The 17,038-nt window shown below is 26.2% G+C and overlaps 1 protein-coding gene across 4 annotated transcripts in view; it reads left to right on the top strand.

The window, feature by feature from the left end:
• Positions 1-17,038, top strand: part of LOC119669251 (galactosylgalactosylxylosylprotein 3-beta-glucuronosyltransferase P) — a 56,894-nt gene that overhangs the window by 15,225 nt on the left and 24,631 nt on the right. For 2 of the 4 annotated variants that reach the window (XM_038079075.1, XM_038079078.1), the window contains exon 3: positions 13,686-13,780. The exons of 1 other annotated variant lie outside the window; for it this stretch is intronic. The gene's annotated coding sequence lies outside the window, so the exon portion shown is untranslated. Of the gene's footprint in view, positions 1-573; positions 647-13,685; positions 13,781-17,038 lie in introns of those variants that run through there. One more of the 4 variants, XM_038079076.1, reaches the window with a different exon arrangement.

Below are 17,038 nucleotides of genomic sequence, written 5' to 3'. Positions count from 1 at the left end.
ATTTTGTGTTCAGAATTTTATTGTGGAAAATATAAATATATTACAAAGATAAAAGTCAAAAATCAGCTAAAAATTTAAGCGATATATTAACGTTTAATATTTTTTACTGTATGTCAGTACTAACGATTTGATGATGGGCTTAAATTTCTATTAAAGTTATTTATGAACTCTTTTATAATTTAAAAAAATAAATGAACACACAAATAAAACAAAATAAAAAAAGTGGTATATAATAAAATTGTTGTTAAATATGAAACTTACACTTAAATATCAGAAATATATATAGAAACATTTATACATAATATATTTAATAACATTGGGCTACAACATGACTGCAGCCTATATCGATAAGTGGATAACTTCACTACTTCATCATACTACAGTCATGATGCCAAAACCCTTGGCCAGGACATGGAAACTTCAAGTATAACCACAAAAACATATTTCTTGCTGAGGAAAACACTCCAGCTTTAACTCAATAACGTCTTCCGAGAATAGAAGAACGAAAAAGGACCCAAATCGTTTCGTTGTCTACTTCGGCTAATCCTTCACTTCAGTGGGGCCGCTTGTTGGATGGTGCGCTGTCCCACAATATATGATATATGGTATAATGTATAACCTAGTATCAACTTACAGTACACCTTTGGTGAGTAACAAAAATAGTAACTTACACAAAATATGCTCTTCATTTTTCAAAATATATAGTATGTATATCATATGTAATATGTGATACACAAAAACTCAAAAAAATCTATGTTTTCAAAATTCTAAGTAATGTTTACTAAATAATAAAATAAATAAGGTAAAAATAAGTTGCAAATCTAGTTTTTTTAAATTTATCGTTTTGTACAAATAAAAAATTATAATATTTTTCTAAATTAATGTAATAATAAAAAATCTAAACGATCTTATCTGCTCTAAACATTTTTACCAATTATTGCCCTATGTCAGTAGTACTTGTTATCAGAATACATAATTTTAATATAATTGTTCACGATTTTTATTAAATATATCAAAAAATTCAATACACATTCGAGGTAAATAATAATGAAAGATGAAGGATAGGGAAAATAAGAAAACTAAGCTCACAATCAGAATTAAATATTTCACCGAACAACATATCGTATGAGTGATACACTATATACATGTTATATATAGAGAGAACCTAAAAGTTGTCTTAATATTAATTCATTTTTAAAAAAATAGCTGTAATTAAGTAAAGTTTTATTTAGGACATTATGTTTCTTATGTGAAGTAGGCTTTTTAATATATTATAAAAAAAGATTTCAATTTTAACTTTTAAACTTATTTTTGACATAGTTCCTTTTAAACTGAATATACTTGCTACAACGGTGTTGTGTTTTATATAATAAATAATATTGGAACACATCAAGATCGTAATTAATATTTATTAGTTAAGAATATTGCCTCCGAATTAGCAGCAATTCTCCAAAGTACTTACCCTTTTTTAGTTTAACAGTTTATTTTAACATTAGACCCAATTTTTTATATTTTTATGAAACATGCTAACTTTATTAAGAAAATGGTGTTTTAATAGTGGTTTAACCTTAAATATCTTATATTTATATTTATTAAATAAATATTTAAATATTTTATGGTGATAATTAGAATTCTGAGCTTCTATATATTAGTAAGATGACGCGTTAGTAACATCGTTCAATTAAAACCTTATGCATTAGAATAGTAGTAGGAGTATGAATACAAATTATTAGGAGTATAAATACACATTTCACAAAGCTTGTACAATATGAAGAGATTGACAAATGTTGCCGTCCGATTTCGGCAAATAAGAAATTAACGCTTTTAATAGAACTTTTACATATACCAATCGAAAAACGAGTATAAATAAATAATATATCTTTTATTAAATCCTATAAACATTTTCTAAATATGTGAAAAATTAAATATGATGAAAAAACAATTTTCTTATTTTTTATTTGAATAAAACAAAATTTTATTTTTAATTCATTCAATTTTCGCTGACCATTAAACTATTCCGCTGATTTCCAAATACCCTTTAACAATGGTATTTTTGGGAACATATCTCATATTTAATCATTCGTAAATAATTTTTTAGAGTGCAAGTAAGAAGGGTTGAACACATAACCTATGTTATCAAATTTCAAGCTCAGAGTCAGTGCTAATTAGCCAACTGACCTAAATTTGTAGTTGACTTGTATTGTTTTAAATTAAAGTTTCGTTAATTCGTTTTAAAAGTTAATTAACAAATTCGTTTGCTGCGTTTTATTAGAACGAAATCAAAAAGCATCTATTGAATAATTGAATTAATTGATTATAGTTTTTTAAATTGTTAAATTTCAGTACAATTTTTTTTGTATACACATTATTTATTGAATGAAAACTTCTTACAAAGAAGTCCTTCGACAAGGAAAAAAGATAATATTATTTAACGATTCGGTAGATTCAAATAAAATTTTAATAAAATTTTTATTTATTTTATTTAATTCTTCTGTTCTAAAAATCATTATAAAAGCATTAATTTCTTTAGTAAATATTTTTTATTAAGATTGTCTCCAAACTGAGTTTGTTAAATATGTATTTAAGAAGCACTAAGGAGTTCATGTTATTAATACATTATAGCAATAATAATGCTATACTATTAATGCTAGCAGATTGTATGGCATATTATCTAAAATCTCGTTTATCTTCAGATTCTTGAATATGCAGTTATTAAAACTAAATATTAGTACATTGCTGGGGTTGATCACATATCTAATATATGTGTTCTTTAAAGCATTTGGAAAGTTCTTATAGCTAAATTTTAATTTATAAGTATATGGTAATTCTTTAAATTCTCATAAGACTGAAATACATTACGGACATAATCGTACTCAGGATTGGATAAAACAGAACTTCAAAATGACTGACAAAATTTATATCTAGACCAGGGCTGTATAAAGCAGGACCCACGGGCCTCATGCGTCTACGATAATTAGGCAAATTTTTCTTTTATATATTTTAGTAACATCACATTATTTTATTTTTATCGTATCTTAAATAAATGAATTTAACAAAGATTTTAGTATATATTTCTTCGTACAATTAGGCCAAATACTCGTATTCAGTCATTACATAAAAAATAAAATATTTTTCGTGTAGCAGCTACTAATATTAATAATACTGATATCGATAGAATTATAAAAGATAAATTAATGAAGAATTAATAAAACTAAATTTATCATTATAGTCGTATTTTTAATTTTCTCCGCAAAAATTATGAACGTATGTATTTATTTCTACGGCTCTTCAACCTATTCAGTGATATGTATTGGCCCGCGATCATATCTGGTATGGATAGTCGTGATCTAGACGATAAATTTTGTTAGAAGATCCTATCATGGCAGGCCTTTAAAATTACTTTTAAAAGCCTTTTAGTTTTACATACATTTTATTTGTACACATATTTAGGTTGCAGAATATTGAAAGAAATATAAGTAAAAGCAACTGCTTCCGTAAACTCCAATAATTTAAAGCAAGTATCCGAATTTTTAAAAAATTAATACATCACCTATTACTTATTGACATAGTATTGACATCCTATTGACATAGTTCTGCAATATTTTTTCTAATTTAGTCATTTTGCATTTGATTTGCATTCCATTCAGAGGTTCATGTTTTTTTAAACTATTTTCTTGTATAAAGTTGCCGTCATAACTTTGATTTTAAATTTCTATTTTGCATTTTATGGAAACATGTTTTCTCATTTCTTAATTGCATCTAATTTAAAAACGTACAAAGAAAGTGTAACTAAAAAAATTTGTTTAATGTTATTGTGTATTTTCTTTTTATATTATATCTGCTTGAAGAAGTGATAAAAAGATATGGCTATTTTAAATCGAATAATCAATTTAAAGACCTGAAAATGATCTTTTAAATGATGTAAGGTGAATACTCTGGCCATCCGAACCCATGTCCCTAGTTCACTATAACTGTTTAAAATTTTGTAATGGTGAACATATTTTATAAATATTTTTAAATTAAATATTAGTACATAAATATATTTATGTTTATATATATTTATAAATTTTAAGAAAAGCAAAAATTAGATAATATTTTCATATACAGAAAATAAAAATATTATTTTAAGCATTTATTAATTATTATACAATTCATACATACCTATGGTAGGTATATTTATGATACAAGATATAGACATAGGTATATTAAAAAGGAAATACTTCTGAAATTAAACATGTCTTTCAATACATATAACAAATAACTATAATCCATTGTTAATATTTTTATTGTTTAAAAATTAAGATTATTAAAGATTTTGAATTAAAATTAAATTAAATAAAAATTATCAAATTATTAAAACAATTAAAAAACGACTGAAAAAAATGTTTCTTTAATTTTTTAATGATGGTGAACTTCGAGACCTCCCTTTAAATAGCATCATATGCTTTGTCAAAGGTTCTAGATAGTTTTAGTGCTTGGGTTTTTAATAATACGGTAACACAATGGACCTGCGGGCCTAATTGGATCCCCCTGGGATCGCCGGTATAACCTAACCTAACCTAACCTAATGATTTTCACCAATTAAAAATGCTAACTGTGTTAAAAAAAATCACTTTAATATTACTAGAAATCTGATAATGATCAAAAAAATATTGTTTCAAAATATTCGCCTTCAACCTCCATATAATAAAAAAACAGTATACAATAAAGCAAAAGAAATTAAAGTCCTATTAATTCCTATATAACTTAAAATTCTCGAATAAGTTTTAATTTACATTGCTGATATCTTTTTTGCATAATTACATTTCTTTCTCAGTTTAAGAAATGGTTTAGTTAAAGCTTTAAATTTATGATGAATGCTTGTAGTCTAGCAGAGATGAAGACGGAAATTAAATCAAATATTTATATTAAATTAAAAGTTAGTTTGATAAATTTTAACTAAAAGTCAGATAAATTGTGTCGGATATAAAAAATTTTTTTATAGAAGATAGTATTCTATTTTTTAGTTCATTGGAATTGGATGAATGATATGTCGTGTGATATAATTTTAATTGTTATATGATGGTAACCATGAATTTATTAAAGATGTCTTGAAGTTTTATATGAATTGTTAAATATTTGAAATTATTAAAATTTTCAACATTAATATTCTTATTTAAGCACGTCTACCAAATTTTTTATATTAAATTAAACGCAAAATAAATGCATTTAATACACTTTTAAGTCTCTTCAGATTAATAACAAATTTTTACGTTTATCACGTTTGTTGTCATAAACCGTAGTCATTTTGTACATTGCAATTTGGTTTCCTTATTATTTATTTTGAAAAATTTTTGTAAAAAATATTAAGAGATACAACTTCAAAGTTATGTCATATTCCATAGTGTCCGCATTGATGTACACTTCCATGTTCAGCTGACAGAAACCTAAGTGGCAATGACAGTTTTAACGTACAAATAAAAATTGTTACAATAGCAAAGATAACATAAAACTAATTACAAAATAGAAATTGTAAAAATTGATTTGTTTGCTTAAGTCATTTTAATTTTTAACTTTTCTTCAACAATAAAACTTCTGCTTTCCTTTTATTGCGGTTAGTCAGTCTTGTACGATATTTTAGCCTGTCACTTCGTAAAAGTTGTTCATAAGTTTTGTTCACTTACTCAGTGCACGTCTTTGTAAGCTTACTATTCTTGGGCATGCTCGGAAAAATTTTAAAATTGGATTTGTCACTTTGTCTAACATAAACTGATGTTGAACACACATCAAGTTTTTTTATAATGTCACGAGTTTAAAACATAGTTAAGAATGTGTAAGTTAGGACCTATATTTTTCTATATATACATCATACATTGTGAGAATAGAGTACTTTTCATATGTAATACTTTTGTCATGATGCTTGAAAGGCTGGGAATCTAGAGACTGTTATCCTAAACTTTTAAAATAAAAACTGTTTACAAACTTTAAGACGTGAAATTTTTTGCGAGTAAAACTTAACTCTGAAAATTTTAAGAGTATTTGTGTTACTTCACATGGTTTCTAGCGTGAGTTTCGAATATTTTTTACTACTCTAAAAGAACAAATTTACGGCTAATATATAAATATGGTCATCTCATACGTAAAAACACCAAATTTTTTGCAAGTGTTGTGTAGTGCATCGATAAAATTATTTGTATTACATAAAATCTTATTCCTATTAAGAGATATTAAGAGAAGTACCTTCCTCTACTTTTTGAAACTTACCAATAACAGATGGAAATCACTAAAGTCATGTGGAACTTTCATGTTAACATGGCCCACCTGTAACAAAAGTAGATCCTCGGAACTCATCAAAAGAGACCGCGTGAACAGTGCAAGGCTTACTGCAGTTCTTTCTGGGCATTGGTGTATAGGAAACCACGTAGAGAAACTGCGCATTCCTCATAATCCTCACTGCAGAAGTTGGGGATACCCACGGGAAAGAGAAACCATAATACATTTTCTCTGTGAATGCCCGGCTTTAGCGTCCAGGTGCTTCAGCGTTAAGTTCTTAGGAAGATACTTTTTTGATAGTTTATCAGACTGTTCATCGGTGAAGACGAAAGACCTATTAAATTATCTTTACTCGGCGGGATGGATTTAGTCTCTACTCTTCTATAATAGGGTTTTTGCGAGAAATGTGGTAGCAAAACGGCGAAAAATCCACTGCTACCAAGCAATATAAAATCCAATGCAAACTTTTAATTAGTTTTTGATACCGTGAGTAATTATAACGAAAAAAATTATTGGATTATTAATTAGATCTTATAATTATGTACGTCAAAGCATAAAGCGCAATATATAACTTATATGTAACATAATAATGTGTGTGAAGGATATTGAAGTTTCCACACAAGGTAAAAAAAATAAAAAAATTAGTAGATACTCTTACAAATTTATAATTTTTTTAATTCTTTGGATGTTTTTAATGTATGGTATTTATGATTTTAAACGTTTTGAGTTAAAAGATTGTAGTTAGTTTGCATTCAGCTCGTGGGCAATAATATCACGATTCATAATTATGAAGTATTTGATTAAAATTTATTCATGTTTAAATTATTACTAACTATTTACACAAATATTAAATATAGATAAAAAATTTTATAAAATTTGCAGCTGCCTGTGGGCAGATTACAAAGCTTGTAAATATTTCATAAACAGTAAATTTAATACCTTTCAAAACGCAATGAACATTTTACTTTATTTATTTACAATCTTCATGTGAAAAAATCCATTATATGTTCTCGGTAAGCCATGTGTCGTGTACAGAACGGATATAAAAATATATTTAATTTTTTTTGAATAGCTTTCGTGGTTTCTGTGTTTATATATGGTTTCTGTGTATTTCCCTTACTTTTCCTTGTAAGTCCATGTGTTTATCAGTGTGCTTACAAACCGTATGGAAAAACTTTTACTGAAAAAAACTTTATACAATCCTTACTCGTTTTATGAAAAAAAAAAAAATAACGGAAAAAAATTGTTTAAATTTTGCAAAAGGCATTAAAATTGAAAATTCAGCGCAAGGACAACGCATTGCGAATTTCCAAAATATTCCGCATTTACCGGTAAACATAAAACTTTGGTAATTTTTGAATTTCTGTTGGCAAGTTGTGTGTGGACTTTGCTTTATAAACAAGTTTAATGTTTGCACAATGTACATTACTCTAATGTATAGTAACGCTTTATGTTAGCTAAAAAAGCAATTTCAACTCACAACCGTACATGGAAAACATCACACTTTTCAGCTCGTTAGTCCAAAAGGTTTATGGCGCCATTTTGACTATTTCTACGTATTTGGAATTGTATTTTGTGCTAAATGTAAGTCACTGCAAGTCTGGCGAGTTACAGATACATAGATACATAGAGAATGATACTAGCAATCATATAAATCAATAAACAAACATTCGTGTAGAAATGGAAAACAGGAACAACCGTGTTTGACATTTAAATGTCACCTTGTGTGTTATGCACTAGACCCTTATATTTTCATAGATCATAGCCAATTATTGAGTAACATAAATTAGACTTCTACGACATTCAACATTTATTGACATAAATGTAAAGATAATAAAATTATTATTGATGTAATGCTTAAGTTTGATATGTTTGATATACCTATCTTTTAACGAATAGTAACAAGTATGTTATATGGTTAAACTTAAATTTTTTTGTTTATTGTTTTTAAAACAATTTAATTTGAAAGAACAGAAACTGAAAATTTTAAACATTGATATACCAATCTGCAAGAAAGCCAAATACCTGGGCATGCTATTAGACCAAGAGCTGAATTGGAAGGAGCATATAATACAGAAGAAAAGGGAAGCGCATCAAAGATTTGAAGATTTATATTGGCTTTTTGGTAAAAATTCTAGTCTGTTAATTGATAACAAACTATTAATTTACAAAACAGTTGATGTTCCGATTTGGAAATATGGAATTGAAATATGGAGAAGCACTTGTTAGACAAATATAAAAACTATCCAGAAGCTGCAATCAAAAATCCTGCGAACAATAGTAGATACTAGATGGTATATCACAAACGACGATATTCATAAAGAACTGAAAATCCCTAATCTACATGACACAATTTAAAAAAGCAGTGCTAACCGTATATCTAAATTGCTGCAGCACACAAATTTGGAAATGACAAGACTCCCTGCCTTGGAACTAGGGTACAAAAAACGTCTAAAACGCACACTTCCAACCTACTTAAGTATTAAATTAAGTTAAATTCTGTTCTTTACAAAAAAAAAAAACTATTTATATATTCAAATTGTATGAAATGAATTGAAATTATCACTAACATGTTATCTTAAATGATGATTTAAGATGACTCAAACTTCCAAACTTCATTTGTTAAAAGTATTACTAGATATCTATGATAGTTGTAATATTAATGGAATAGTAAAAAAAAATTGCTTTTTAAATTTAGATTTTTATAATAGAATATTTACATATGGAGGAGCGGAAGAAGAGTTATTGAGTTATTGTGTCTGAAACCCTTCAGGATCTCGGTACAAATATTGCAATTAGGCGTTAAAATCTGATTTTGACTGAAAATCAGTCACAACTGTTGATTAATAAAAATATTTCTCCATAACTCGAATAGTCGAATTTTTGTTTTAAGTATGAATCCATTTTGGTGTTAGGAGAAGTCTCTTTTCTCAAAACAAAAGGTTTTTTTTTTCTTTCTTATGTTGCGTCTTTGTGCAAATACCAGTCGCTTGCAGCGTGATTTAAAATAAATAAAAAATAGCTTCCAATGGTACTCTTAACGAATATATTAAGCTTGTCAATGAATTTTGTAGATCAACCTTGCCTACAGATGACGATATTATTGAACATTATAGCTCTGAATTAGCGGATCCGATTCTAAACGCAACGATAAGTCATGATGAGATTTCAGCGGATGAAATTGTTTATCAGTCTTCCAGGAATGAAGTAGAAGACTCATTCAAAATTCTGAATATTTATTTACAAACAAATGATACTCCAACTGATGATCACTATAAGGGTTTAAATAAATTGGAATCTTTTTTTACTCTTTTTAAAATAAGAAAAAAAATAAAATTCCTAAACCCTAATTTCTGAATATTTTGCTTCACTATAACTTCTGTGATGTATTTAATTTCAAATAAATAAATAAATATCTTAAAATGTAATTCTAGTTTCTTTCAAATTAAAAAAAAAATAAAATAATTCTCTAACTCGAATTCTCTATAAATCGAATCATTTTTTGGAAAATGGTACTTCGAGTTATGGAACTTTGACTGTATTTATATTTTTGTCTCTTGCATTAAGACATCTTTGATTACTCGTATAAGTACGATACATACCCTTAAAATAATTAAAAAACCTATTATGATCAACATCACTAAATAATTTCATTTATAATAATTCTATAATATTTGAGTCAAATATCAAATAATATGTTTATGGCAATGTTACAATATCAGAAAAAATTGTTTTATTTGTGCATTAAATTTTGCTTTGACCTATTAAATATTTAATATAAATATTATTCCCTGGAGTTAATATACCTTTATATATAACTACTCATATCTAAATCTGTATGTATATTCTTTCAACATTTTTACTTATGCTCTTGACTAGCTTTTATTTGCCATGCATATTTAAACGTTTGTATTAAATCTCTTGTTTTTAGTGTCTATCCAAGTATGTGCAATATTCACTTTTAATTTTTTACTTTGTCTGGGGAATTGGCAACGAGTCAAGTTTGTAACTTTATTTTCCTACTTTCAGTTTTTTCAACTGTATATATTGCTATTCTAGAAAGCATATTTTCAATTGCCAGAAATATTGTCAATAAAATTTTTTTTAGTACTCTTGCATTCATACACCAACATGCACAGAAAAGGTCGCCACTTTAGTATATATTTACACTATATTCCCAGTTGAATTTTCGCTTTCAAGCACTTTATTTGAACCGTGAACTTCTAAATTTGGTTACATTTCATTTTTAGAATAAAAATATATTGAGTAAATGGAAACAAATTTTTGAAAGAATAGAATTTCGTATAAAATAAACTTAGTTAAAAGTTATAAAAGAAAAATATTTTTTTTTAAGAAAAGTTTAAATAAATTTTTAAAAGTTGTGTTGGAGAAAAATTATATTCCTATATAAAAATTTATTAAAATTAATTCAATTTAATTTTTAGCGGATTCATAAATATTGTTAATAAATATTTATTTTTCTTCTCAATGAAAGCTACTACATATAAAATGAAAGCTTAAGCTAATATAAATATTTTAAAGTACATAACGTCTATATAACTTATATGATTTAATGATTTTCATATATTTTTTAATCCGGCTATAGGTCACTTTTTTATGTTAAATAATTCAACGTTTAATATTTTTTATTATATTCTATATTTAGACTCTCCGTGAGAGTCATCATCAGGACCACGATCTAAGATAAAATAATATTATTAAAACTATATCTACGTCATCCTCTTTATTCTAACGTGTATATTGTACTGTATTGTATTGTACTGTATTGTATTGTACTATATTGTATTATACTATATTGTATTGTACTATATTGTATTGTACTATATTGTATTGTACTGTATCAGTACAATATAAACGTTAGAATAAAGTAGATGACGTATATATTGTTTTAGTAAAATTAATTTATGATAGATCGTGATCCTGATGATGACGCTCACGGAAATATAGAAATATAGAATATAATAAAAAAAATTAATTTTATAAAAACATATATATAAAAAGCATTATAAAAAAAACAGGTCGATAAATAAATTCCAAAAATTTTATATTAAATAATTTAAGTTAATAATGTTATGACTTACTGATTGCTGTCCTTCTCTTGTAGGGAAGCATATGGCCTTAAATAATTTTAATTATTTAAACAAATGACATGCCCATTAAAATGTTGAAAAAAATTTTTTAGCTAAATATAACGAATACAAAAAAATTCGACTTATCAGCTTAACATAATTGTACATTGAAACCAATCTACGGTTTTAAAAATAAAGTATTGTTTATAATAGTTACTGCTCAAAAAAATTCTTTTTTGGAAAATGTAGAAATAAGAAATACGTTACCTAAACCAATAAAGTATTGATGATTTCGAGCATTATTTGGCGTTATTTTGGTATAACAAAATTCTATTATTTCAATTCTTATTCTATTGTGCAGTATGTGACCATGGATAAAACATGAATCCAATGCTAAAGTTCATACTCAAATCAACAATCACAAGAGTGGTCAAAAGTCGGCTAAAAATTCCGAAAGTGACTAACATCTGCACATTTCAGTTTGATAAGATTTTGTCTTTTGATTTTAAGAGACACACAAAATTTTTTCCATCAATTACTTTGAAAATCATCAATAACGTATAACGTGGCTTGCAAAATGAACTTACAGAAAAAACGATCTTCAATAAGGAATGAGAAAGCAACAAGAAAATACAGTATATTATAAATCGATCTAGCAATTCTTGACATTAAAGAATAAGTAATTACCGAAATTAAAATCTATTCGTAGACCAAAGATAAATTATTCTATAAAAACACATCAAAATTACCGCATTGGAATATATCACTCTTGAATAAGACAAGTTATATATACCTTTTGCTCAAAAAGTATCCGGATTTTGTTGTTTGTTAACTACTCCTTAACATAATTAATAGACCTTTTTAAGAAATTTTTTTTGTTATGTTGGTACACCCTTTCTTGACATATGGTACAAATTTGAGCGCCATCTATCAATTAGTTTGTTTACAGCAGCTGTTAATGTGAGACTATTTCAAGTGCATTTAGCGATTTTTACTATGAAAAATTCTTGTTGTACGCGATTTTTTGACTAAACACGGCACCACTGTCATCGCTTAGGAACTGTATTCGCCAGATCTGGCGTCGAGCGACTTTTTCCTATTCCCGAAACTCAAATTACCCTTCGTTTTAAGCGTTTTGAGTCGATTCAATCGGTAAAAGAGATTTCGCCGAAGGAACTAAAAGTCATACCTGCACGGGCCTATGATAAGTGTATGGAAGATTGGGTTAAGCGTTAGCATATGTGTATCGCTTCAAAAGGAGCATATTTTGAAGGAGATAAAATAAATTTGGAATAAAATTTAAATTTGTGTTTTATTTACAAAATCCGTGTACTTTTTGAGCTGGAGGTATTGTATATGTATACGAGTCGCTAATTGTATTATTTAACTTCTAGCATTGGAATGAGTATATCACTCTTAAAAAAGATTAGTTATGTATTGTCTATGTATTCGAGACATTAATTCTTTTATTTTAACCTCTAGCATGGGAATGAGCATATCACTCTTGAAAAAGATATGCTATATATTATATATACATACGAGACACTAATTGTATTATTTAACCTCTAGCATTGGAATGAATATATCACTCTTAAAAAAGATAAGTTATGTACTCTATATGTATACGAGACACTAATTGTATTATTTAACCTTTAAATTTGTAGACTTGCAAGTATTTTATTTCAGTACCTGATAGGCTAAACGTAAATAATTAAAAAAATAATAAAATCGGCAAGAATAATAATCAAACTGCATAAAAAGTCTTAAAAAATAAAATTTGATATGCTGATGACTTAACATATAACTTTAAGATTATTTTAATATACTAAATAGTAACAATGTCATGTTATTTAAAATACTCATAAGATATAAAGAATATTGAAATGTTGACCTATATAAAAAAACCTTTTAAAGCCTGCTCACGATACAATGACTTTATAAAGTAAGATTTGCTACCTTGATTATTCTAAGTTTTAAATTAATTTATTATTTTAAAATTGATTCTTAAATTTATATTGTATATATTGTTGTATATAATATTGAAAAGTTAATCTACATAAAAAGTTTTTAAAGGCTTGTTGCGATGTAATCAGTTTATGAAGTAAGATTTGCTACCTTGATTATTCTAAGTTTTAAATTAATTTATTGTTAAAAAAGTAATTTTTAGTTTATTAATTGCTGAGATTTGTATTTATTTTTATCTGAAACATTTTATAGCTTCTTAACTAGCTCAATTTTATCTTCACTTTTTCATTTTCATAAAAACAATTTTTTTAATAAAATCTAAATTAATATTTGAAAGCATTTAGATAAAACATATGTTATTTTTTTATTTCTTTACAGACAACTGTTTTTCCACTAATTTCGGCAGTAACAAAATTTTTAGTAAAAGAAACAAACTGAAAGTTTAATAATAAGCAAAATTTTGAATGAAGCACGTAAGTGAAGATTATGCGATTTATTTGGTTATTTATTATTGTAAACTATAAGTTTTTAAATTTACTGGGTGTTTTCATTTCAACACAGATTTCAAGCTATCATAATTGTTTAAATATTTAAAAATAATTTTAAATATCTTACATTATAATATTACTGTTGGAGAAATTACAAACAATAATATTTTTTTAAATCTTCATATTGTTAAAATATTTTACAAATAAGTTTAATTAAAATATTATGTTATAACAAAATATCTATTTCGAATAAAGGAAGGAAATTTTCAAATTCAAACATTTTAAAATTTTAATTAAGAACTACAACAACAAAAATTCATTTTATATTATATTTAATTATTTGAATTTTTGGCTGACCATACATCTGTTTCGAGAATTGCCAAATACCTATCATCAGTGGTCTTGGCAATAATTTTTGTATTTAATTAGTCGCAAATAATTTTTTGAGAATGTAAGTACCACGAATCGAATTCCTGCCCTGCCAAATATGAAGCTCAGAGTCAATGCATCATTTTAATTAAGTGAATTTTTGATCTGACAATACAGCTGTTTTAGATAACATATTGTCATATATCCGTTATTAGCGCACTTTGAAAAGATTTATTGATTTAATTATCCTTATAACATTTTTGGATAGCAATTATGATGAATTAAACTCTATTAAATTCGAACCACAGAGTTTTAAAATAACCATTATTAAAATTATCATTTATATACGACAATTTAATTATATAGTGTTTATAAAACTATTAAATCATTTAGTGTTACCCTGTATACTTAAATCGTTTAAATTAACATTTTTAGACCAAAAAAAGCTATTCAAGGGAAACATGAGACAGTTTTGCGTTAATTGATGACAATGTCAAAAGTTGCAGTGCGAAAAGCATTGAACCGCACGTCTTCGAACTTAGTCACCAAAAAAATCATTTTAATATTTTTGTACTGTTTCAAATAAAACGAAATAATAAAACTAAATTAATTAGATATAATGCAATAGTCACAATAAAAATATTTTTTAATTTAAATGATATTCGGTTAGATATACAAAGGTATCCGGTAGGCGGCACGGATTGCCTGAATAATTGAAATAGTATAAATATAATGACAATTTTATACAAAAAAAAACAAAACATGCTTTTTATAGTTTAATAAATCTGTAGTGTTCGTAACAAAAAAAAAAATAAACCATTCTAAAGTTTTAAACAGTAAATAGTGAAGGAAATAGTGCATAATACGTGTTATATTGTCAAAAAAGTAATTATAGTTTTTATTTTTTATATGAAAACAAAAGAATTGACTTGATCTGTACATCACTTATCTAATGAGTTAACAATAAATGGATGATTTTATAAGGTACGTTCAGTTTCTGTTGATTATTTTTATTCTCAGTTTATATTACATTTTTTTTAAATAGAAAATTTTAACAAATTACTTTTGTGTTAGGTATAAAAAATTAACATTTAATACGGTTCGATATATAATGTTATACAATTTTATTATTACAAACATTTCGGTTAACTTCGTAAATCATTTTTAGTGTACATAAAAAAATGTCATATATTGACCATCTCAAAGTTATAAATGTCATATTAAAATATTAAAAAATCGAGATGGATTCAAAAAATTTAATTTTTTTTTCAAAATTTTTTTGTTGATTCTATAAAATCCAGTTAAAAATCTAACTAAAATTTCAGCTTAATTGAATCATCTTAAGGTTTATTACCTTAATAAATACCTTATACCTTATCTTAAGGTATTATTGACCAATTTGGTTAGTGTTCTCATACGTCTTCATTATATAAGAATGAATTCCTAGATAAAAAAAAGCTTAATTCAAATTAGTCTTCATTTCACTTTAAATGTATTTTTTTTTTCAAATATAAAAACCGAAGATTCCACATTTTCAGATAATAGATTTATTTTCTAAATTTATTTAATTTATTTACAGTGTAATATATGTTTTATACAATGTTCAGACACACCTTAGTTTCCCAAAAATCCATACAAAATGTTTTTCAGTTTTGAGGTTAGAAGGAAATTAAGGAAAAGGCCTTAAAGGCTGAATTTAAGGAACATTTTTCATGCAACTATGCGTAAGATAAATTCTAAGCAAAAGATAAAGTTGAGATAACGAAAAAATAACATTTCTTTAAAATAAATGTCAAGGACAATTGATAAATTAATAACAATTAATAAAACCGGGAATTATTTTGAAAGTGGTGCAAATTTTTAAATTTGAATATAAAGAAAAAACTGTAGCTGTTATTAATTTAAAATGGAGTGAAAAATAATGCTTCACATACCTGAAATCCGCTAAAGCTAATAAAACTACTGAATGCCATACTTTATCGTTAAAATAATCAAGTTTTTAAATTTGCCAGATACAATTGGTGTTTAAAGCATATAATTTTTAACATTCGATTTGTAAACAAAAAACATATGATTTCCTTAATTAGGGGCAGTATGAACACTTGAAATTAACTTAATTTCATTTTTACGAAATTAAGGAAATTTGACTGTAAGAACATAGTATTATACTATAGAAAATCTAATGTATTTTTAAAATCCTTAATATAATGCAATACATTTTTTGGTCAAAACAAGACTTTACCTTATATATTGTAAAATAATTTTTATTTCATTTATTATATTAGTATGAAATTTGTAAAAAATGTATTTTAGAAATTTATTCAACTGCTCAAGCATTCACATCTTAAATAATTGATTATTACATTTTGCTATAAATATTTGTCGTTATACTACAGTAATTTGCTGTGACATGTATTAAACTGACCTTGTCAGATACACAACTGCGATATAAGCAGAAACACAATAATCTGTTTCGGTATTGTTATGGCAATTCGACGCGTTCTACAGCGTCGGCTATAATACCACAAACTGTAACCACTATAAATTCTCGTTCTTTATTATAACAATTTCCGTTTCACACTTCCGCTGCCATTGTTACCTCAGAGCCTTACTATTCAAATCTATTTTATTTCTGCCAATTGTATACCACTCAATTCAATAAACCATTTATTATACGCGCCTACGGTTTTCTGTGTGTGTGTGTGTGTGTGTAATAATTACTGTGGCTAATAGTATTAGTACCTACTGTTATAGGATCTCATTGTCGACATTCAAAGTTTTCGAACCCTGTTGCGCTACAGACTAATTTGTTCGCAAAAGCAGCAAAAACAGACGAAGGCACCCAACTACGTAACGTCTGTCACTAACGCCTGG

The sequence above is a fragment of the Teleopsis dalmanni genome, chromosome 1 (assembly GCF_002237135.1).
Source record: "Teleopsis dalmanni isolate 2A chromosome 1, ASM223713v2, whole genome shotgun sequence".
Lineage (NCBI taxonomy): Eukaryota > Metazoa > Arthropoda > Insecta > Diptera > Diopsidae > Teleopsis > Teleopsis dalmanni.
This window is presented reverse-complemented; position numbering and strand designations above follow the sequence as displayed.